This window comes from Pseudorca crassidens, chromosome 3 (genome assembly GCF_039906515.1).
Source record: "Pseudorca crassidens isolate mPseCra1 chromosome 3, mPseCra1.hap1, whole genome shotgun sequence".
Lineage (NCBI taxonomy): Eukaryota > Metazoa > Chordata > Mammalia > Artiodactyla > Delphinidae > Pseudorca > Pseudorca crassidens.
Window position 1 is genome coordinate 17,308,365 of NC_090298.1, and position 24,520 is coordinate 17,332,884.

Genomic DNA, 24,520 nt, shown 5'->3' on the forward strand with positions numbered 1-24,520 from the left:
CATGCAGACAGGACAATAAGAGCAACACAGGGCCAGAAAACAGGCTCAGGCCAGGAGTCTGCAGCATCCCTAAACTCTTTTGTGAGTTAATAAAGTTCCTTAATGTTAAAGCCTTTTTCAGTTGGCCCTTCTAAAACTTATAGCTGAAAGCATGCTAACAAATAGAATTATTCCGATTTTATACATGGACAAAGCAAATTCAAATGATGAATTAAATTGCCCATGATCATGATGCTAGAAGCTGGTCCGTTGTCCTTAATCCTAGTCTTGTATGATTTACTACTTGCTCTTCTTTCCTTTCTCAAAACATCTAAAAGGAGTCTTGAATCCAACACTGAAAAGTTTAGATTTATAACCACTCAGTAACCTTCTTGGCTTTTGAATAAAAAATGCTTGACAAAACCCCAGCTTATATTGCTGGTTTTCCTGGTAGCCTTGTAAAATGAGAACACAGAAGAGAGATTATATTTCTGAACAGTATAAAGAGATTTTGAAAAAAAATAGTTTCTAACCTATCATGCTTATTAAAAAAAAAACTTAAATTTTGTACCCATGGTTTAATGAAGAATATTATTGAATAATTATTTAATTCTGAATATGTCAGGTAAAACAAACTCAACAGTTGTTTTTTTTTTTTTTTTCCTTTTTTTAATTCTAGTGTAAAATACAACATGGTACCATGGTAAAATAGAACATTTGAATTGTCTCTGTAGACTTTCCTGAATCTTTGTTTTTTAAACTATATGTTAGTCATGTGACCTAATGGCAAAATTCTTTAGTGTAATTGTAATAGGAAATCTTGGATAATTATCTCATACATTTTCTTCCCAGTTTGGTTCTTATGCTAAACAGTTGAAATATATGTACATAAACATTTCTTCCAGTCTTTTGCAAAATCAACAAATCAAATGCCCCAAAATAAGTGCACTTAATTTGCAATTGTTGCATTTTATTTTGAACACTCCATACTAACATTTGGAATGAGTGCTAGCTACGTGAAAAATGTTAAAAATGAAAACCCAGAGTTCATGTTAATCTGGTTCTAATTTTTAAAGTTATCAAGATTTTGGCACAAGCTATACAAAGCATTGCTTTGCCTGGCATATTATTTTATGACAATTTTATTGTTATCATAAAACCTCCCTAGAGCAGAACAGTGGTCAAATATCCTTAGTTGGATCCTAAGGACTTGAGTTAATAAAAATTTTCTGCCTGTGAAATACTTTTTTATTTTCTTTTCTTTTAAAAAATTAGTTCAGTTTTGCCACATTACTTGTTAAGAGTTTCATCATGACATTGGAGTAGTTTAATAGGTGATCGTTAAGAGAGATCATTTTTTCCAATGTTCCTATTGTTATTTCCAGAAAGTGAACTTGATAGTGACAAAGCTTGTCTATCTGGTGACTAACAATGCTCTGAAAAATAGAGAAGTACTTGGCTTGTCAATAGATTAAATATAGTCTTTAGGTACTTTAGAGTGAGTGTGACAATTTGAAAAGGTCTCTAAATGAATATAGGAAGTAATAAAAGATTATAAAATAAGGACTGTGATATGGATGAACCTAGAGATTATCAGACTAAGTGAAGTAAGCCAAAGACAAATATCATGTGATATTGCTTATATGTAGAATCTGAAAAAAAAAAAGATACAAATGAACTTATTTAAAAAACAGAAATAGACCCACAAACATAGAAACGAACTGATGGTTACCAAAGGGGAAAGGGGGCATGGAGGGATAAATTAGGAGGATGAATTAACATACACACACTACTATATATAAAATAGTTACAAACAAGGATCTACTGTATAGCACAGGGAACTATACTCAATATTTTGTAATAAACTATAAAGGAAAGTAATATGAAAAAGAACAGGAAACAAACATATATATATATATATATATAATATATAACTGAATCACTCTGCTGTACACCTGAAACTAACATTATGTTGTAAATTAACTATGCTTCAATTTAAAAAAAGTATCTTATGTGAACTATGAAAAAAAAAGAACCATGATTAAAAAAAAGAAAAAAACACGAATGTGGACTTAATTTAGACCTCTGGAGAAAACTATATTTATTAAATGACTTATCTTTGGATAGTCATTACAAAGAATCTCAGTGAATTACTGAAAATAGTAAAAGTGTTACACCATGAGAAAATGTTAGTGTATTGAAATATGTGTATTTGAGATTGTTTAAGGGAAGCAGTTCCAAAAAGTCGGACGTAGAATCAAAAATGAACGTGCTTCCCTTTCAAACTCATGAATCTGTGCCATGGAGCCAATTCTAAAACAGAAAACTGAAAGATACTCATGATCTTCAACAATTCAGAAATCACAATCTAAATACAAAGGTGAAAGGAAGCTGAATTTTTAAAAGTTAGATTGTAATATGCAAAAAGTACTTAAAGTAAAAATGTAAATATGTTTACAATTATTACAGCTTAGAATAGTCTATTTGAGTTCTGTCAATTTTGGATATCTTATTTAGCTTATAATTGCTAATTTACTTGAACTATCAGAAGGCCAATGATTTCTTTATTCATTTATTACAATCACCAGTTCTGTTTATTAGATTTATCATATAAAGTTTTTATAATTAAATAATGATGTCCGATTTTGTATTTTTGTAAGATTTGAATATGGGCTTTGCTTAAAATGAAGAGAAGGTGATACTTTAAATTAAAAAAAAATAAAACTTTTCAGTAGAAATAACAAATATCCTAGTACCTTGGTGATATTAAGCAAAGGAGCCCAGGTTATGCATAGCCAAAAGTGAAGTTACAATGATTAGGAGAAAAGATATAGTCAAATCAAGAGGCTTTGTTTTGCTGCCTCACCATGTAACTTTGGAACTTTAGGAAAAGGAGGATATTGATTTCTTTCTGCTAATCTACTTGATTGAAATACTGTCAAGGGATCTCATTATTAAGATGATTGCAGTTTTCTTTCAGTGCAAGGTGCTGCATCAGTGTAAAGCATCACAGAATGATTTCAACAGGGGGCACAACAAAGTATCTGGCAACATTTAGGTAGGTTAAAAACAAATGGTGCACCTGCCTTTGGATAGTAGATTATCACTTTACATGACTCCTCTTGATGCAAAATATGCTTGCCACTATAGTGGAAAAGATAGTGCTCCCTTTGAAACTGACATAAAAGTCTGTTTCCCACATTGTTTTACAGAATTTGGAATTTGTATTTTGCTGAATCAGGAAAATAGACCAGAAGGCATTATCCTTGAAGCATAAATGGAGAAGAAAGGTGTACAACATTTTAGCTGAAATTGTGAAATGACAAAGATGGCCTAAAAAGAAAATATTTTGTATCTTTCAATGGCCTACTCTTGATATATCTCTAAATACATTTTTAAATGTTTGAGCATTTAATAAAATGATTTATAAATTTTAACACCATTATTGGAGGTAAACTGTTCTCTCTGATTGGTATTAACAATTTAAATTATCATGGAAATATTTATGTATATCTTTCAAGGTCCCTCTCACCTATGACCCCCTCCTTCCCATCAATCATTAGTTTTGTTTTTTTTTAATCTTTATTTTACTTACCATATTTTGGCAAATAAAGTATAATTTAATTTTATGGATTTCCCCAATGCATAGTAGTAGCATTTTATTATATATACACCCAAATACTTGAAAAAAGTAGATGAATGCTTATGTCACTGAAAAGATTAACATATGTAATATTTTCACAGAAAAAGTATAAAATAAATCTGGTTGAGATATAATTCATAGTAGTAGAATCCTTAAATAAAATGCAGTATTTATATGTAAAAAAAATCATGTTAAATTTAATTTCTTGATTACCGATTTAAATTTGTACTTTTTATTGTGGCAAAATATATAATTTACCATTCATACCATTTTTATAGGTGTAGATATAAATGACATAAAGTACATTGACACTGTTGTGTAACCATCACCATTATCCATCTTCAGAACTTTTTCTTCTTCCCAAACTAAAACTTTGTACCCATAACTCCCATGCATTCTTCATTGTGATCTCTAGTTACTTAATATGCAAAATAATATAAGAATATATAATTATTTGGAATACATTACATGAAGAATGCAACATGGAATTAATTAAGAAGTCAATAATATCAGCATTATGTTAAACTATACTTGTTGGTGTTACTGCATTAAACTCAGATTTTCTACACGAAATACTAAGAATTAAACACTAAGGGTCAGTTGTTTTGTACCTAGCTAATTTTCTTATTCAAATGATAACAATAAGAACTTTATAACAATGAGAACTTATAAAGAAAAAATCTGACTGAAAGTATCTGAGAGTTGCCTGACTAAGCAGGAATAAAGGGATAGATAAGTCTAGCTGTCCACTAGACATTAGGGCAGTAAATCTTCAGTAGAAAAAAATAGTAGTATTCATGACCTCTATATTTTTTCAAAATTGCCAGGACTAAGAGAATAAAGAGGCAATAGGAACAGACCCACATATAATTCTGATTTTGAAGTTATCAGTGATGGACTTTAATCAACTGTGAATAATATGTTCAAAATTATTGAAAGGATGTATTTACAAAAAAAGAACTATAGTCTATATGAAAAAACTATATGAAAATTCTTTAACTAAAAAACAAAACATGTTAAGAACTGAATCAATTATTTAATTACAGATTGAAGATGATAGAAGAATAGTGAACTGGAAAGTAGATCAAGAGAAAATGTGCAGGCTGAAAAACAAAAGCAAAAAGAGTAAAAATGTTTAAAAGAGTGATTTGAGAAGGAGATCTAATAACCATTGTTGGAATTCAAGAAGCAAGGAGAGAGAATGGGGAAAAAAGCAGTAACTGAAGAGAAAAAGTCCTGAAGTTTCCAAAGCTGTTAAAAGGTATTAAGCAAGGTAAATACTCAGAAAACCACACCTAGGCCCATTATGTATATTTCATCAAAAGAACAATAGGCTATTAAAAAAAAAACACTGGAAAGACAGATGAAAAATACCTTTAAATTTCTGAAAGAAAATAAGTGCCAACCTATGTTTTCATCCCTAGCACAAGTGTTTTTAATTGTGAAATAAAATACAGATTTTTTTTTTCAGAACAATGGCAGTCATACATTAAAATAGACTATAAGAGAACTTCCTTGGCCCAAGAAAAAGTATACCAGAAGTAAGTATACATATACAGAAATAAATGAAGAGAAAAGAAAAACAAATACATGTGAAAATATAAATAAATTTTAATTTTATGAAACATAACGTATATGAGTTTAAAATAGAATTAAAAGGCATAGTAATGTTAAATAGAAATACATTGTTTTAAGATGTCAGCATTTTCTTGAAAATGATATTCACATTAATCCAAAGAAGTCAATTATGCATTTTGGTATCTCTAGGTTAATTACTAGAAAAAACAAAAGTTATGTTTTACTATAAAGGATATACAACTAAAATGCTAAAGGAAGGGGAAATTTATTTCAAAAGAAGGCAAAAATGAGAGGAAAATGTTGGATAAAACAATAAAACAAATGGGGCAAATAGTATAATAAAACACATAAATCCAAATAGCATGATTTACCTTACAGGTGAATGACATATATCCATTTGTTAAAGACAAAATTTATCAGAATAGATAAAAATAAAAGTCAACTATATGTTGCTTACAAAGGTTGCTTTAAATTTAAGAAAATGAAAGCTCTTGTGTGGAATAAATGGCAATTCTTTGTCATTCTTATGTATGATACACATATTACCAACTCAATGTAGCATTGTTATTTCAATAGTATATTTGGTCTTACAAACATTTTAAAAACTTACACACATATCTATGTTTCCTGAAGGGCTGTTCAGTCTTAATTTTTCGAGACTTATCTACCTCTTGATTGCACATGAACCATTTCTCCTAGATTTTCTTGCAATACTTTTGTTTCAATTTTTTAATATAAATCTTCAAACCTCTTCTAGATCAATAGACCATTTTCCTGTTCCATTGCACACACAAAAAAAAATGGCTGGAAAAAAATGGCTTTTTTCACTAAAAAAAATGGCTTTCAACTTATATACACTTATATATATTGTAATCCATTTTAGGATGTTCTATTTTGTTTGACTGCTTTACTTGCATGTTTTCCACCAATACAGTATGAAGATGGATTTGTCATATGTTCCAATGACTAATAAAACAACACTTTTGAGAGTTACTCTTCAAGTTTTTATGGTTGTCAGATATCTATTCTTTAACACATACTTAAGATTATTTTATCTGAAGACACAACTACTATTGTAATTTTATTCAAAATGTATTTAGTTTATATATTAATTTTAGGGAAATAGACTTTTATGATAGCAAGCTTCATATTTCCTGATACTGTAGAGTCACTTTTCACTTATTCTGACCTAGTTTTATCTTTCCATTACATTGTACAATTACTTTATGTAGGTTCTGTGCCAACTTGTTAACTGTAATTCTATTTTATTTTATTCTGCATTTAAGGGAATGGAATATATTTCCCATTTTCATCTCTAAGTAAAGTTAGAAAAGATAAAATGTGATTTTTAATAAAGTTTAATCATTAAATTTTTCTATACTTCCAAAGGTTTTATTGGATACACATGATAAATCATATCTTCTGCAAACATAAATCCTTTTATCTCTTATTTTCAAATTTTTACTTTATTTTATTTTATTATTCTGATTACTAGAACTTCAAAGAATGTGCTACCCAGTAATGAGGACTACTGGTAGCCCCTTGCTACCAGTAGTTTCTAATTTTAATTTTAATGATTTTAGTGCTTAGGGCTGTTTTGTGAAGAATATAAAGGACATTTATTGCATAAGACAGGGGTTCTTGCTATACTCAGCCACAGATACCACATATGATTCAGAAAAATGACCCTTTTAATTCTTAAAATTATTAGCCACAGATATTATGGTGGGCCAATATTATTTTCATATTTTCCAACTCTAAAATTCCATCAAATATTCACTCTCTTTCCAAATCAGAGAGTATCCTAACTGTGGGATGCTAGATTGACAAAATAACTTCAAAGATAAAGAGACAACAAATTATATTTTGTGGATAATACTAAATTTCATCAAATATTTAGAGTGAAACATAAAATGCAAGTCAATATTTAGACACTTGGAAAGATGTTAATATTTCGCTAAAATGTTCAGTTTTTATCCAGATGTCTGGCAGCACATAAGGAAAACAAAACACTCTGTGAATAAACATAATCTCAATTACACCAAAATGCCATTTTTCCACTGATTTCCAATTTTCTTTATAAAAGATGATATAATCACATGTTGGGTGATTGTAGATATTAACAATCCTGGCTTCTAAGAACACACTACTATAGTTCATTCATTAAGCATTTTGATGCCTATGTTATTCTAAGAAAAACTGAATTAGGTAGCAGTGAAATTTTTCCAGTTTTGTTCCTGTTGCTACAGTCATTTTGACATGAACCAAAATAAAGACAATGGTCTGAGTGCTTATTAACTCTTGATAAAGGGTTATTCTTTTTAAAATTCAGTTGTTTTCAGAAAGGAATTACTATCACCCATTTTTATATTTTTTTATCCACATAAATTTTATACCTATCTACTTGGGGGTATTATTAATTTTGCTTTAACAACATTTTTCTAGTATCAGAGAAAATTATGGCCCATAGGGTAATAACCAATTTTATTCATTAATTTCTAATTGAGGTAATAATTATTATGTATCAAACAATGGTAAAGTCTTCATAAAATATTAACAGGGATTACTTTGTATGTATTAGATATAGTTTCTTAGTTTTCTGACTAAAGAACTTTCTAATTTTTGATTATCATTTATATCTCTGGAGGAAATATTCTACTCTTCAGGTGTATTTCTCAATAAAGAAAGACTTTTCCCAAGAAAAGAGAATCTTAATAGATACATAATACAAATGTGAGGAAGAGGAAATACTCTTTGGGTATGCAGTTGGGATATAATTTTGAAACTTTTGTCTGTTCTTGTAACTCTTTGTTTAGTATAAATTTTCATTTTAAAAATTGTTTCTCTGGATAGAGTTTCAAAATTTTTGCTCAAGGAGAAACCTATATTGAGTTCCAATTACAATAAATTCTACCATTAAACCCTAAATTCAATTAGAACCACCTGGCAATATTTATTTTAATTTCCATTTCTTACACCTGTGTCCCTTAAGCTTAAAAAAAGACTTTCCCTCTGGCTATTTTTTGTTACCATAACATAAACTGATATTGGTAAAAACAAAAAATAATATTTCCTCATGTGCTAGAGTTTTGCTTAGGTGTTTATGTCAGAAAGTAACTTCATAGCATTTAAAATTAGTCTTAATTGCTGTACATTGAGCCTCCAGTTTCTGATCCTCTCTCCCCAGTTGCTATTTACTCTCCATCTTTCAAAAGGTACTTAATATCTTAATGTGCTTCATGCTACCCCCTCCCCAACTATTATTTCTACTGAAGAAAAAATGTGTGTGGACATCTGTCATTTATCGATACTTATTAGTATGAATTTTATGTTATACTTTCATACATTTAGAAATAATTACCTAATTATAATTCTAATTGAGGGGAGTAATTATATATAATCATATGATAATGACTTTTATATAAAGTGAGATTTTTTTTCTGCCTTTAACAGGATAGGTGTCATTATAGACTAAAATGGTAGACTGCTGCAACCACTAGAATTGTTGACAGGCTGATTCAGAAAGCACTCACCAGAGACTCATTTTGTGCAATGTGAAAGATACTCTCTCATTTAGTAAAGTTTGTGGTAGTTTACAAACCTTCCAGAACACTGACGGATTACAACCTTAAAAGAGGAATGAGTCTACCAGCACATTCAGGCCTCGGCCACAGGGCAACTTAAAGAAGACATAAGAGATTCTGCTATTTCCACTCTTCCTGCTATCCTTGCACTATTGCTAGAGTCCATAAAGCATTACACTAGGAACATCATTAACTGAAACCATGGAAATACAGGTGATAATGACTGTAAGTGAGGAATTTTAACCATCAAAAACAAGACTGAGAAGTTTCCACAGGACAGAGCACAAGTCAATATGATAGAAGAACTGATTACCAACAAAACAGCTGAACCTCCATCTTGTGTTGCTAAAATTTACATCAGTTTCTTAAATGGAAAGAACTAGAAGTTGTTAGCATCAAAAAGAAATGGAGACCAGCCTTGAAAATTTCCTTAAGCAGACCAAAAACAATTTAGTCATACAAGCAAAGCTTAATTCAGTTTATTTCACAAGCCTAACTTGAACTGGGTCATATCTTGTTTATGCCTCTGGAAATCACAAGCAAAACAATTTGCCAAAATTTATATGAAGTAACCACTAATCAATTCCCTATCATTTAGGAAAATTATAATATTATAAGCAATCACTGTGAAGAATAAACAGTCATGAGCTTCTCACCATAAAAACTGCTCTAAGACAATATACCCCTGAGCTTTATTTCATGTATTGGTTTGAGCACCCCCAGTTCGCAAACTGTATTTTTGGGGTGTGCACAATAAACCAGTACTAATTACTACTTCAGTGACTCATTGGTTTTACTTCTGTTATTTCTGAACTTCTGAAAAAGTAAACATAAAAACTGTGCTGAGATTTTATCCAGGTATTATCGGTTGTGGGTGTGAGAGAGAGTTCATAATTGAGCTGGATATAAGAAATGTACTTGTGGCAATAACAGAAGACATTTAATCTGTGCTCTGTTTCTCCTTAAAGCCCCCTGTAGCATGATTCCCATGCCCTTACCTTCTTCCCCAAGTTCTCAGAAGCTTCCCAGCAAACTCAACGGATACCGTCAGCAGAGATGGTGTCATCACCCACTGGAGTTGACAACGGGAAATGCAGTGTCTGCCATGGGTTGGATGAAGATGTGCTGAGCTGAGGGCCTGAGGACCAGAGGTCTACAGGTTAGAACTTGCACCAGACTCATGTGAGGACAGGACTGAGGTTTGGGTCAGCACCTGAGTCTAACTGAGGTTGAGACTACCTCTCCCATTCCTCTTGATCTACCACCTGAATCCACTCACTTTCAACTCTCTGCAGACACCAATTTGTGGATGTTCAGAAACAGGTAAAACCAAAGGTAGAATGAGGAGGAACAGAAGGAGAGGCTCTTGGGAAGGCAATGAAAATGGGACAGGGTTTGTGAAAACTTCTTTAAATTAGCTGAGAGATTATATTGTAAACCACCTGTAACTAGAAAAATAAGAAGGGGCAAAATTAATTATGCCTTCCTACAAAGAGCATTAGTACATTGGTTCTTAACTAGTAAGTTTTTTTTGTCTTACGTTCTAAAATAAAACAAAAACATAACATCCTGCAAGTGCTTAAAACTTTCTCAACCAGACTGTTACACAGTAATATTTTCAGGCAAATTTCTAGTACCCAGACTGACCATCCCTGGAACTCAACGCCTTAGACACTACATTTGAATAAATCCCATGCCTGTTTTGCTGTGTCATGTGTCCATTCAGTACAGACAAGTGTTCTTTGTAACAGCCCTCATCAAACTTGGCTTTTAAGCAAGGTACTGAAACATGTTTCTCTTTTTAATCATCTCTGTTTTCGCAATATTTGATGACAGTGCTCTTCAAACTGACAATTATCTTGAAATGCTTTCAAATATCCTCTTGAAAATGAAATCAGACTCACATATCACTGGCCAAAAGGATTTGTAAAAGCAACACTTATGACTGCAGTTTGAAAAGAGAACACAAGAAAATTAAATACAAGGTAGATGAGTGATAATACTTTCAGCTGAGATATTTGTGGAAAATATAAAGTTCCTATACTTTTAATATAGAATTTGTCGTGGTAACTGTGGCAACCAAAAGAACCAAAAGTAAGAAAACCTAGAAAAATAAATGTTAGCAAAATTAAATATTACTTTAGAGACGGTAAAGCAAGTTGCATTAAACTACCTCTCTTCTACTGCCGCAAGCCTCTGTCGACTGACTTTCTCCTAGCTGTTCTTTGCTCCCAGGTGAGTATTTATAAGCTTGGGGCAAATTAGAATCACTTGGCTCAGACCTGGAACTAGCTTTAACACTCGGGTCTTGCTCTCAGACCCTAAGACTCAACTGGCCTCAGCTGAGACCTGAGGCGGTGGATCTTTTGAGATACAATTCATATATGTACATATAGATAATTCTCTAAGTGTAATACACACACATACACACACATATATTTAACAATATCATGTTAATTAATGTTATATTAAATATAACACTTTGTATACATATTTATACTTTGTATATTTCTATGCATATGTAATGTATACCCATATTATTTATATATTATTTATATGGGATTACACATACACACATATATGTATATATAGATGAATAGATAGAAACGGGTATAGATATAGATGATTTTTGTGAATTTCAGAGGCACGTTAAATTACACTTACATCTTGGAACAGTAGTAATTAATTAAAAATCACAACTATTGAACAGCTGCTGTCCACAGATCTCTCTGAGTGATGTAATGAAGAGGAACAATGTTTCAGGATACAGTGTATAAGCAAGAGTCAGAAAACATAGGTGCTAATCTAAGCTCTGTCACCAGTCTTGTAGGGAAACATATTAGTCCTTCTAGGTCATGAGGCAAACATTTGTAAAGTGAGGGAATGAGAGTGTATCAGTGGATTTCCCAGTGTTTTCTCTTAAAATATGAGTCTGCTTAAAATACTCCAGTAACCTCCCATCTCTCTCAGACTAAAACAAAACAAAACAAAAACTAAATGTTTATAGAATGACATAAAATTCCCATGTGTTCTAGATCCTTGAATATGGAGTGCCAACTATTATCCCCAGATTTTGATAACTGCAGTGGGTCCTAGAACCAATTCCCTGCTGATATATGGAGGGACAGCTATAAATCATATAAACCAGATTAATTGCTTAGAAGAGTATCTAGCACTTAGTAAGTTGTGAGCAAGTGTTAACTGTTATGACACATCAAATCTTCCATCTACCTCCATAGACTGTTACTGTCATGAAGCTGAAAAGCAGGTTTCCTGTACACTCAGCTGTAGCCCCAATGCCCTGTTTGGGGCTTCCATACAATACGTGTCCAGTATATATTGTTGGAATGAATAATGACATATGCATAGAACAATCTGGCTCTTTATGATTAGAATGGGAATAGTAACCAAGACTAGTCCTAAAAACAACTGAAGAAAGACTCTAAGGATGCACGTTAGAAGTAAACATCTTTTGACTAGAAAGAGTTCCTAGTGAGAAATGTTCTGGGTGAGACATAGTCACTATATTTAAAATAACACTTTTAATTTGCAACTCAGCTCCAGCAGGCACACTGGTAAGAACACAAAGACTTAAGTATGAAAAGGAGCTAAACTGATAAAGGCTTTACATTCAAAACAATAGACGTAAATGTTGACACTATATGCCCAAAAGCAGTGGAGTGGGGCACATGTGCCAATGCTGAACTAGCTGCCAGTCTTGGCAAATACCTGTTTACCAGGTAGCTTTCATCCAGACCCTCTCAAGCCGGTGGTCCCACTTAAGCCTCTGTATGCTGCTTTTGAAGGCTAGGATGGATAGGCTTTTTGAGTTTTTCTTATTTCTTAGCATGATAATTTAGGAGGCAGTTACCTTAGTTTTTTTTTTTCTTTTTCCCTCTGTTTTTGCAAAAACAACAGATTGTCTTTTTAAAGACTTAATTATTCATCTCCTTCTTTGCTCTTTTCCCATTTCAAAGAGGTTTTTTAATGATAAAGACACGTTTCTGAGTAAAAAAAAAAAGGCTTGGTTGTTTTTCTAGACACTTAGAAATGCAAAGCTGGTAAAGTCATTTGAAACTAGACAATTTTATTAGCAAATGAAGCAACATTCCGGTATGTTTTTAAAAGGGGAGCAGAATCTGACACCCCAAAATATGCTTCTTTGGCACAAGGATTATTTTAGGTTGATTATTTTTAAGAAACAGCAGGCACAGGAAAAGCTCTCAAAATGGAGAAGTTACCCCTTTTGTAAGAGATATTTACACTTAGAAGGGAAATCTTCTTTTGTAAGATTCTTCCCTCTCTGAAGGATGACTAAACACTAAAAACCTCTTATCAATGAAGAAAGCAACTGACCTAAATCTGCATAAAAATCCATACCCTCCTTTACTGTGTTTTGCCTTGTAACCACCTATAACTGTCTCCATTCCCTTGACTCCAAGATATTCTTTTGTCTTTACCTGGAGGTGGTATTTAAAGTAAAGGTTTAGGCCATTTCAGGGAGTTACTCAGTTTTTCTGGGTCCCTCCCATGTATACAGGAGGTATAAATGTTACTAAACTTCTGTTGGTTTTTCTCCTATTAATATCGTTTATTATAGGGAGGGTCTCAGCCAAGAACCTACAATTGTAGAGGGAAAATTATTTTTCCTCCCCTATGTTTTTCAATATTATTATATAATGTAGATAATTAGGCTGGAATCACCATTAAGTGAGAGAGAGAGGGAGGGAGAGAGAGAGACACCATGACAAACATACATGTTACCTCTCAACTTTTAGACTTTGTTCCACGTGGGGTTGCCATATAGATGCCTTTGGAAAACAAAAGGAAAATAATGTAATTCCCATCACTGAGGCCGATAACTGCCAGACTTTCTCCTCCATGGAACCCACTTTTGAATACTTATCTACCAAATATATGATGTACAAAATTAATGCTTGCTTATTTTTGTTCTTGTTAACCTTGGATTAGCTATAGATATAGGTGTTAATCTGAGTTTCTGAGACAGGAGGGAAGGGGGTAGGGCACAATCATTAAAAAAATGACACAGCCACTGAGGATAGGACAAATACTGGTTAGAACCAACTAGGCTCAAGATGGCAAAAGACTTGACTTTCTGTTGACTTTGAGCCTCATTATACGTTCACTGTAATATATTAGCATGCTAAATGACACACCCACAGATGCCATGACAGTTCTGAGGCTGACCATAAAAGGCCAAAACATGGGCAGTAGCCCAATTCCTGGAAATCCCTGCCCCTTCCCTTAAATAGTTGGAATAATCCTCCCACTTGTTAGACTATGAAATTACCCCAGCCCATAAAAACTAACCACTCCCATACCCTTGGACCACTCACCTTCTGAGAAGGACCAGTTTTGTCTATGGCGTGTGTATCTCTCTAAATAAACTCACTTTCACCTTACCATGGCACATTCTTGAATTCTTTCCTGTGTGAAGCCCAGGACACTCACCTGGCTGGCAGCCCCGCTCGGGAACTCACCTGAGACCTGGGACATGACCATTCTCTCGCACTCTATCCTCTTGCAACACTTCCACTTAGCAAAATCTACCAGATGATAGCAATGTGTGCTTTTAGCCATTTAGCTCACGTTTTGGTGAGTATACTATTTTAGTTACATTTTTGAAAATACTAAATATGTTTTCAAAGATTACATCAATGATCCTTAGGGATTTGGGTTTTGAATGTGAAATATAAGACCAATTCCTTTAGCTAATATTTATATCAACTTCACAAGCCAGAAAACGGTGGAATAATGAATAAGAATTGATAATCTAGAATACTGAAAATGCATTTATATTTTTGAAACCCAGCAGGACCCTGTGGGGTCCTCCCAGATACAAATCCTTTCCATGTGCCCATTTCTTGTTTGTAGGAAATAAGCTTCATTCAGCCTCCTAGAACCTTCCTGAGTACCAAAGAGCAGATTTAAACAGTTGCTAATCAGGGAAATAAGGGAATGCAGAAACAAAGGGGGAGCAATCAAGAAACAATAGTATGACAATTAAAGCAGGCTCCTGGTTTCTCCTCAAGAGATATACATGGCAAAATCTTTGAGTTCTTCTGCAGGAAGTAAGGCCCTCACCCAGGTGGAGGATGGTAACTCCAGGCTGAGCACAAGATTCCAGGAGTACCGCTCTATTACCTCACCACTAACCAATCAGAAGAGAGTCACATACCTTGCATCCCTCACCCCAAATTTTGCCTATAAAAACTTCTCCCTGAAAACTATTGGGGAGTTTGGGGTTTCTGGGCATGAGCCATGGTTCTCCTTGCTTGACCCTGCAATAAAACTTTCTCTGCTCTAAATTCCTTTGTTTCAGTTTGGCCTCACTATGCGTTGGGCACACAACCTTGCCTTCAGTAACACTTTACCCTAACGAGATCTGTTTATTCAAAGCCAAGCAACAAGATGTTTGAAAAAATTATCTTCCTTGGAATAAAAGTCTAACTTGCATGCAGATTTGTCTTCTAATTTTTTTCCTAGTACTTTGATGTCTCAAATTAAGGATAAAAGATTCCTATTTTTATTAATTAGGAATTAACAATTGGGTTAGGTTGGTAATTTTTTGAATCTTTTTTGGTCATTGCTTTTAACTGCTCAAATACTAGCAAAATGGTTTCAAGTAAGAAAATATCTATATAACTGTAGTTTACATAATAGTGATAGTTTTCTTCTTTAATTCCCTCTATTGTATTAATCCATATATACCATCTTTCTTAAGAAAAGGAAAGAAACCAGCAAAACAGAGCTAATTTCTTACCTTAGTACATAATTTTTTTTTTCCTTCTCCTAAGTATTCTTTCTTCTATGAATCAAAGGTTCAGAGGAACTCCTAGCTAATATATAGGCATTTTGTATGGAAACAGGCTCAACAAGGGAGATTCATCCAAAAAAAAAAAAAGTTTTTTTCTTTTATTTGGATTGAACTAGATGGATGTTCAAAGTCTAGTTTCCTTTCCTCAAGAGCACGGGGGAATTACATTTGCAAGCCGCCTTTGCAATTAGGGTGGGCCTATGTCACCACTATGACTAAAGCAATGTGGAGGGAAGTGATATAAAATTCTTCAAATTCTGACCCTTAGAAAATTTTTGCACACTCCGTGTTTATCCAAATATTGAAGGCAAAGAATTCCAAGACGGAGAAACTGCCCAATGGAAAAAGCCTATTTGCCAAAGTCACCCCTTGGAGGAAAGCTATCCTAGAAGGTAGGCTTATGTACACCAACCTCAAGGTGAGCAAGAAATACATTTTAATGGATTAAGCTATGGAGATATGGGGATTTATTTTTCAACAGCTAGTGAGAATTCCTCTATTAAAGCACCTGCTTTGTGCCAGCCACTTTTTGAGAAGCTTTACATTACACATGGCAAAAACTGTAAGATAATTACAAGGTATACAGAAATAGCAATCTAATATCTGACTGAATTCAATAGTGCCCCTTGCTAAAAGCCACAGTCATAGAGGCTTCCAGGAAGATGGCGGAAGAGTAAGACGCGGAGATCACCTTCCTCCCCACAGATACACCAGAAATACATCTACATGTGGAACAACTCCTACAAAACAGCTACTGAACGCTGGCAGAAGACCTCAGACCTCCCAAAAGGCAAGAAAGTCCCCATGTACCTGGGTAGGGCAAAAGAAAAAAGAATAAACAGAGACAAAAGGATAGGGACGGGACCTGCACCAGTGGGAGGGAGGTGTGAAGGAGGAAAAGTTTCCACACACTAGGAAGCCCCTTCGCAGGCAGAGTCTGCATGTAGCGGAGGGGGAAGTTTTGGAGCCGCGGAGGAGAGCGTAACTACAGGGGTGCGGAGGAAACAGCGGAGAGATTCCTGCACAGAGGAGAGATTCCCGCACAGAGGAGAGATTCCCGCACAGAGGAGAGATTCCCGCACAGAGGAGAGATTCCCGCACAGAGGATCAGGGCCGACCTGCACTCACCAGCTCAAGAGGCTTGTCTGCTCACCCGCTAGGGCGGGCGGGGCTGGGAGCTGAGGCTCAGGCTTTGGTCGGAGCGCCGGGAGAGGACTGAGGTTGGCGGCGTGAACACAGCCTGCAGGGGGTTAGTGCACCATGGCTGCCCAGGAGGGAGTCCGGGAAAAGTCTGGAGCTGCCGAAGAGGCAAGAGACTTTTTCTTCCCTCTTTGTTTCCTGGTGTGCGAGGAGAGGGGATTAAGAGCTCTGCTTAAAGGAGTTCCAGAGACGGGCGCGAGCCGCGGCTAAAAGCGCGGACCCCAGAGACGGGCATAAGACGCTAAGGCTGTTGCTGCCGCCACCAAGAAGCCTGTGTGTGAGCACAGGTCACTCTCCACACCCCCCTTCCAGGGAGCCTCTGCAGCTCGCCACTGCCAGGGCCCCGGGATCCAGTGACAACTTCCCCGGGAGAACGCACTGCGCGCTTCAGGCTGGTGCAACGTCATGCCTGTCTCTGCCGCCGCAGGCTCGCCCCGCAATCCGTGCCCCTCCCTTCCCCTGGCCTGAGTGAGCCAGAGTCCCCAAAGCAGCTGCTCCTTTAACCCCATCCTGTCTGAGCGAAGAACAGACGCCCTCCGTTGACCTACACACAGAGGCGGGGCCAAATCCAAAGCTGAGCCCCGGGAGCTGTGAGAACAAAGAAGAGAAAGGGAAATCTCTTCCAGCAGCCTCAGAAGCAGCGGATGAAATCTCCACCATCAACTTGATGTACCCTGCATCTGTGGAATACCTGAATAGACAATGAATCATCCCAGATTGAGGAGGTGGACTTTGAGAGCAAGATTTATGATTTTTTCCCCTTTTCTCTTTTTGTGACTTTGTATATGTATGCTTCTGTGTGAGATTTTGTCTGTATAGCTTTGCTTCCACCATTTGCCCTAGGGTTCTATCTGTCCATATTTTTTTTAAATATTTTTTCTTAATAATTATATTTTATTTTAATAACTTTATTTTATTTTATCTTACTTTATTTTATTTTACTTTATCTTCTTTCTTTTTTTCCTTCCCTCCTTCCTTCCTTCCTTCCTCCCTCCCTCCCTCCCTTCTTTCTTTCTTTCTTTCTTTCTTTCTTTCTTTCTTTCTTTCTTTCTTTCTACTTCTACCAATTCTTTCTTTCTACTTTTTCTCCCTTTTATTCTGAGCTGTGTGGATTAAGGGCTCTTGGTGCAGCAGCCAGGAGTCAGTGCTGTGCCTCTGAGGTAGGAGAGCCAAATTCAGGACTGTGGTCCACAAGAGACCTCCCAGCTCAACATAATATCAAATGGTGAAAATCTCCCAGAGCTCTCCATCTCAACACCAGCAGCCATATTCACTCAACGACCAGCAAGCTACAGTGCTGGACACCCTATGCCAAACAACAAGCAAGACAGGAACACAACCCCACCCATTAGCAGAGAGGCTGCCTAAAATCATAATAAGTCCACAGACACCCCAAAACACACCAACAGACGTGGAACTGCCCACCAGAAAGACAAGATCCAGCCTCATCCACCAGAACACAGGCACTAGTCCCCTGCACCAGGAAGCCTACACAACCCACTGAATGAACCTTAGCCACTGGGGACAGACACCAAAAACAATGGGAACTGTGAACCAGCAGCCTGCAAAAAGGAGACCCCAAACACAGTAAGATAAGCAAAATGAGAAGACAAAAAACACACAGCAGTTGAAGGAGCAAGATAAAAACCCAACAGACTTAACAAATGAAGAGGAAATAGGCAGTCTACCTGAAAAAGAACTCAGAAAAATGATAGTAAAGATGATCCAAAATCTTGGAAATAGAATAGACAAAATGCAAGTAACATTTAACAAGTATCTAGAAGAACTAAAGATGAAATAAGCAATGATGAACGACACAATAAATGAAATTAAAAATACTCTAGATGGGATCAATAGCAGAATAACTGAGGCAGAAGGAGGGAGAACTGACCTGGAAGATAAAATAGTGGAAATAACTACTGCAGAGCACAATAAAGAAAAAAGAATGAAAAGAACTGAGGACAGTCTCAGAGACCTCTGGGACAACATTAAATGCACCAACATTCAAATTATAGGTGTTCCAGAAGAAGAGAAAAAGAAAGGGCCTGAGAAAATATTTGAAGAGATTATAGTTGAAAACTTCCCTAATATGGGAAAGGAAATAGTTAATCAAGTCCAGGAAGCACAGAGAGTCCCATAAAGGATAAATCCAAGGAGAAATACACCAAGACACATATTAATCAAACTGTCAAAAATTAAATACAAAGAAAACATATTAAAAGCAGCAAGGGAAAAACAACAAATAACACAAAAGGGAATCCCCATAAGGTTAACAGCTGATCTCTCATCAGAAACTCTGCAAGCCAGAAGGGACTGGCAGGACATATTTAAAGCGATGAAGGAGAAAAACCTGCAACCAAGACTACTCTAACCAGCAAGGATCTCACTCAGATTTGATGGAGAAATTGAAACCTTTACAGACAAGCAAAAGCTGAGAGAGTTCAGCACCACCAAACCAGCTTTACAACAAATACTAAAGGAACTTCTCTAGGCAAGAAACACAAGAGAAGGAAAAGACCTACAATAACGAACCCAAAACAATTAAGAAAATGGGAATAGGAACATACATATCTATAACTACCTTAAATGTAAATGGACTAAATGCTCCCACCAAAAGACACAGATTGGCTGAATGGATACAAAAACAAGACCCATATATACGCTGTCTACAAGAGACCCACTTCAGACCTAGAGACACATACAGACTGAAAGTAAGGGGATGGAAAAATATATTCCATGCAAATTGGAAACCAAAAGAAAGCTGGAGTAGCAATTTTCATATCAGACAAAATAGACTTTAAAACAAAGACTATTAAAAGAGACAAAGAAGGACACTACATAATGATCAAGGGATCGATCCAAGAAGAAGATATAACAATTGTAAATATTTATGCACCCAAAATAGGAGCACCTCAATACATAAGGCAAATACTAACAGCCATAAAAGGGGAAATCGACAGTAACACACTCATAGTAGGGGACTTTAACACCCCACTTTCACCAATGGACAGATCATCCACAATGAAAATAAATAAGGAAACACAAGCTTTAAATGATACATTAAACAAGATGGACTTAATTGATATTTATAGGACATTCCATCCAAAAACAACAGAATACACATTTTTCTCAAGTGCTCATGGAACATTCTCCAGGATAGATCATATCTTGGGCCACAAATCAAGCCTTGGTAAATTTAAGAAAATTGAAATTGTATCAAGTATCTTTTCTGACCACAACGCTATGAGACTAGATATCAATTCCAGGAAAAGATCTGTAAAAAATACAAACACATGGAGGCTAAACAATACACTACTTAATAACAAAGTGATCACTGAGGAAATCAAAAAATACCTAGAAACAAATGGCAATGGATACACGACAACCCAAAACCTATGGGATACAACAAAAGCAGTTCTAAGAGGGAAGTTTATAGCAATACAATCCTAACTTAAGAAACAGGAAACATCTCAAATAAACAACCTAACCTGGTACCTAAAGCAATTAGAGAAAGAAGAACAAAATATAACCCCAAAGTTAACAGAAGGAAAGAAATCATAAAGACCAGATCAGAAATAAATGAAAAAGAAATGAAGAAAACAATAGCAAAGATCAATAAAACTAAAAGCTGGTTCTTTGAGAAGATAAAAAAAAATTGATAAACGATTAGCCAGACTCATCCAGAAAAAAAGGGAGAAGACTCAAATCAATAGAATTAGAAATGAAAAAAGAGAAGTAAAAACTTACACTGCAGAAACACAAAAGATCATGAGAGATTACTACAAGCAACTCTATGCCAATAAAGTGGACAACCTGGAAGAAATGGACAAATTCTTAGAAATGCACAACCTGCCAAGACTGAATCAGGAAGAAATAGAAAATATGAACAGACCAATCACAAGCAATGAAATTGAAACTGTAATTAAAAATCTTCCAACAAACAAAAGCCCAGGACCAGATGGCTTCACAGGCGTATTCTATCAAACATTTAGAGAAGAGCTAACACCTATCCTTCTCAAACTCTTCCAAAGTATAGCAGAGGGAGGAACACTCCCAAACGCATTCTACGAGGCCACCATCTCCCTGATACCGAAACCAGACAAGGATGTCACAAAGAAAGAAAACTACAGGCCAATATCACTGATGAACATAGATGCAAAAATCCTCAACAAAATACTAGCAAACAGAATCCAACAGCACATTCCTCCCAGGAATGCAAGGATTCTTCAATATATGCAAATCCATCTATGTGATACACCATATTAACAAACTGAGGGAGAACAAACATATAATCATCTCAATAGATGCAGAGAAAGCTTTTGACAAAATTCAACACCCATTCATTATAAAAACCCTGCAGAAAGTAGGCATAGAGGGAACTTTCCTCAGCATAATAAAGGCCATATATGACAAACCTACAGCCAACATCGTCCTCACTGGTGAAAAACTGAAAGCATTTCCACTAAGATCAGGAACAAGACAAGGTTGCCCACTCTCACCACTCTTATTCAACATAGTTTTGGAAGTTTTATCCACAGCAATCAGAGAAGAAAAGGAAATAAAAGGAATCCAAATCAGAAAAGAAGAAGTAAAGCTGTCACTGTTTGCAGATGACATGATACTATACATAGAGAATCCTAAAGATGCCACCAGAAAAGTACTAGAGCTAATCAATGAATTTGGTAAAGTAGCAGGATACAAAATTAATGCACAGAAATCTCTGGCATTCCTATACACTAATGATGAAAAATCTGAAAGTGAAATCAAGAAAACACTCCCATTTATCACTGCAACAAAAAGAGTAAAATATCTAGGAATAAGCCTACCTAAGGAGACAAAAGACCTGTATGCAGAAAATTATAAGACACTGATGAAAGAAATGAAAGATGATACAAATAGATGGAGAGATGTACCATGTTCTTAGATTGGAAGAATCAACATTGTGAAAATGACTCTACTACCCAAAGCAATCTACAGATTCAATTTAATCCTTATCAAACTAGCACTGGTATTTTTTCACAGAACTAGAACAAAAAAGTTTGCAATTTGTATGGAAACACAAAAGACCCCGAATAGCCAAAGCAATCTTGAGAATGAAAAACGGAGCTGGAGGAATCAGGCTCCCTGACTTCAGACTATACTACAAAGCTACAGTAATCAAGACAGTATGGTACTGGCACAAAAACAGAAAGCTAGATCAATGGAACAGCATAGAAAGCCCAGAGATAAACCCACACACATATGGTCACCTTATCTTTGATAAAGTAGGCAGGAATGTACAGTGGAGAAAGGACAGCCTCTTCAATAAGTGGTGCTGGGAAAACTGGACAGGTACATGTAAAAGTATGAGATTAGATCACTCCCTAACACCATACACAAAAATAAGCTCAAAATGGATTAAAGACCTAAATATAAGGCCGGAAACTATCAAACTCTTAGAGGGAATCATAGGCCGAACACTGTATGACAGAAATCACAGCAAGATCCTTATTCACCCCCATCCTAGAGAAATGGAAATAAAAACAAAAATAAACAAATGGGACCTAATGAAACTTCAAAGCTTTTGCACAGCAAAGGAAACCATAAGACCAAAAGACAACCCTCAGAATGGGAGAAAATATTTTCAAATGAAGCAACTGACAAAGGATTAATCTCCAAAATTTGTAAGCAGCTCATGCAGCTCAATAACAAAAAAACAAACAACACAATCCAAAATTGGGCAGAAGACCTAAATAGACATTTCTCCAAAGAAGATATACAGACTGCCAACAAACACATGAAAAAATGCTCAACATCATTAATCATTAGAGAAATGCAAATCAAAACTACAATGAGATATGATCTCACACCAGTCAGAATGGCCATCATCAAAAAATCTAGAAAAAATAAATGCTGGAGAGGGTGTGGAGAAAAGGGAACACTCTTGCACTGCTCATGGGAATGTGAATTGGTACAGCCACTATGGAGAACAGTATGGAGGTTCCTTAAAAACTACAAATAGAACTACCATATGACCCAGCAATCCCACTACTGGGCATATACCCTGAGAAAACCAAAATTCAGAGTCATGTACCAAAATGTTCATTGCAGCTCTATTTACAATAGCCAGGAGATGGAAACAACCTAAATGTCCATCATCGGATGAATGGATAAAGAAGATGTGGCACATATGTACAATGGAATATTACTCAGCCATAAAAAGAAATGAAATTGAGCTATTTGTAATGCAGTGGATAGACCTAGAGTCTGTCATACAGAGTGAAGTAAGTCAGAAAGAGAAAGACAAATACCGTATGCTAACACATATATATGGAATTTAAGAAAAAAAAAATGTCTTGAAGAACCTAGGGGTAAGACAGGAATATAGACAAAGACCTACTAGAGAATGGACTTGAGGACATGGGGAGTGTGAAGGGTAAGCTGTGACAAAGTGAGAGAGAGGCATGGACATATATACACTACGAAATATAAGGTAGATAGCTGGTGGGAAGCAGCCACATTGCACAGGGAGATCAACTAGGTGCTCTGTGACCACCTAGAGGGGTGGGAGAAGGAGGGTGGGAGGGAGATGCAAGAGGGAGGGGATATGGGGATATACATATACGTATAGGTGATTCATTTGGTTATACAGCAGAAACTAATACACCATTGTAAAGCAATTATACTCCAATAAAGATGTAAAATAATAAATAAATAAAAGCCACTGTCATTATAAATACAGTTGATCCTTGAATAACATGGGGGTTAGGTGCGACAACTCTCTCTGCAGTTAAAAATCTGCATATAACTTAGAGTCATCCCTTGGTATCCATGATTCCTTGTATCCACGGATCCACGGTTCTGTTACCAAACACAAATTCGTGTGCCCAACGCAAAGAGAATAGGTGATTCATCCTCAAAAACCCTGAAGTCCCCAATGGTTTTCAGGGAGAAGTTTTTAATAGGCAAAATATAGGGTGAGGGATAAAGGGTGTGTGACCTTCTTCTGATTGGTTGGTAGTGATGTAATAGGTCCGTGCTGCAGGAACGTTGTGTTCAGTCTGAAGTTACCATCCTCCATCTGGGTGGGACCTTTGTTCCTGAAGAAGAACTCAAGGATATTGTTATGTATATCCCTTGAGAAGAAACCAGGATCCTTCTTTAATACCTGCACTAGTGTTTCTTGTTTGCTCCCCCTTGGTTTCTGCATTCCCTTACTTCCATGATTAGCAACTGTTTGAATCTAATCTTTGGTACTCAGGAAAGTCTAGGAGGCTGAAGCCTTTAATAAGGCTAATCCCCGGTGCAAATAAGAAACTGAGGACAGGGAAAGGTTTTTGTACCTGGGAGGCCTCCACAGGGTACTGCTCCATTTCTGTTCCAAATCAGCAGATTCAATGAATTGTGGGCCATATTGTACTATAGTATTAAAAAAAAAAATCCACGTATAAGTGGACACACACAGTTAAAACCCATGTTGTTCAAGGGTTAAATATAATTAGCAGATTCATAAGACAAGATCAGTTTCTCTCTACTATCAGAGTAGTAGAGATCATAGTAGAGTATAATAGTTATTTCTTACTTTAAAGGAAAAGGTGATTACTTGAGGTTGCATGGATAGTTATTAACTAATACTGAGTTCTTGTTCTGACAGCAAAGAATTCAAATAGACATAGGGTCACAGAAATCACCTTAGTGAAGGAAATATATTTTGAATGA

The 24,520-nt window shown here is 35.6% G+C and overlaps 1 protein-coding gene across 1 annotated transcript in view; it reads right to left on the reverse strand.

Moving 5' to 3' along the window:
* The window catches only part of CDH18 (cadherin 18), a 1,032,515-nt gene that overhangs the window by 616,670 nt on the left and 391,325 nt on the right, over nt 1-24,520 (reverse strand). Inside the window, exon 3 of the mRNA XM_067730423.1 lies at nt 9,783-9,922. The gene's annotated coding sequence lies outside the window, so the exon portion shown is untranslated. The remainder of the gene's footprint in view (nt 1-9,782; nt 9,923-24,520) is intronic.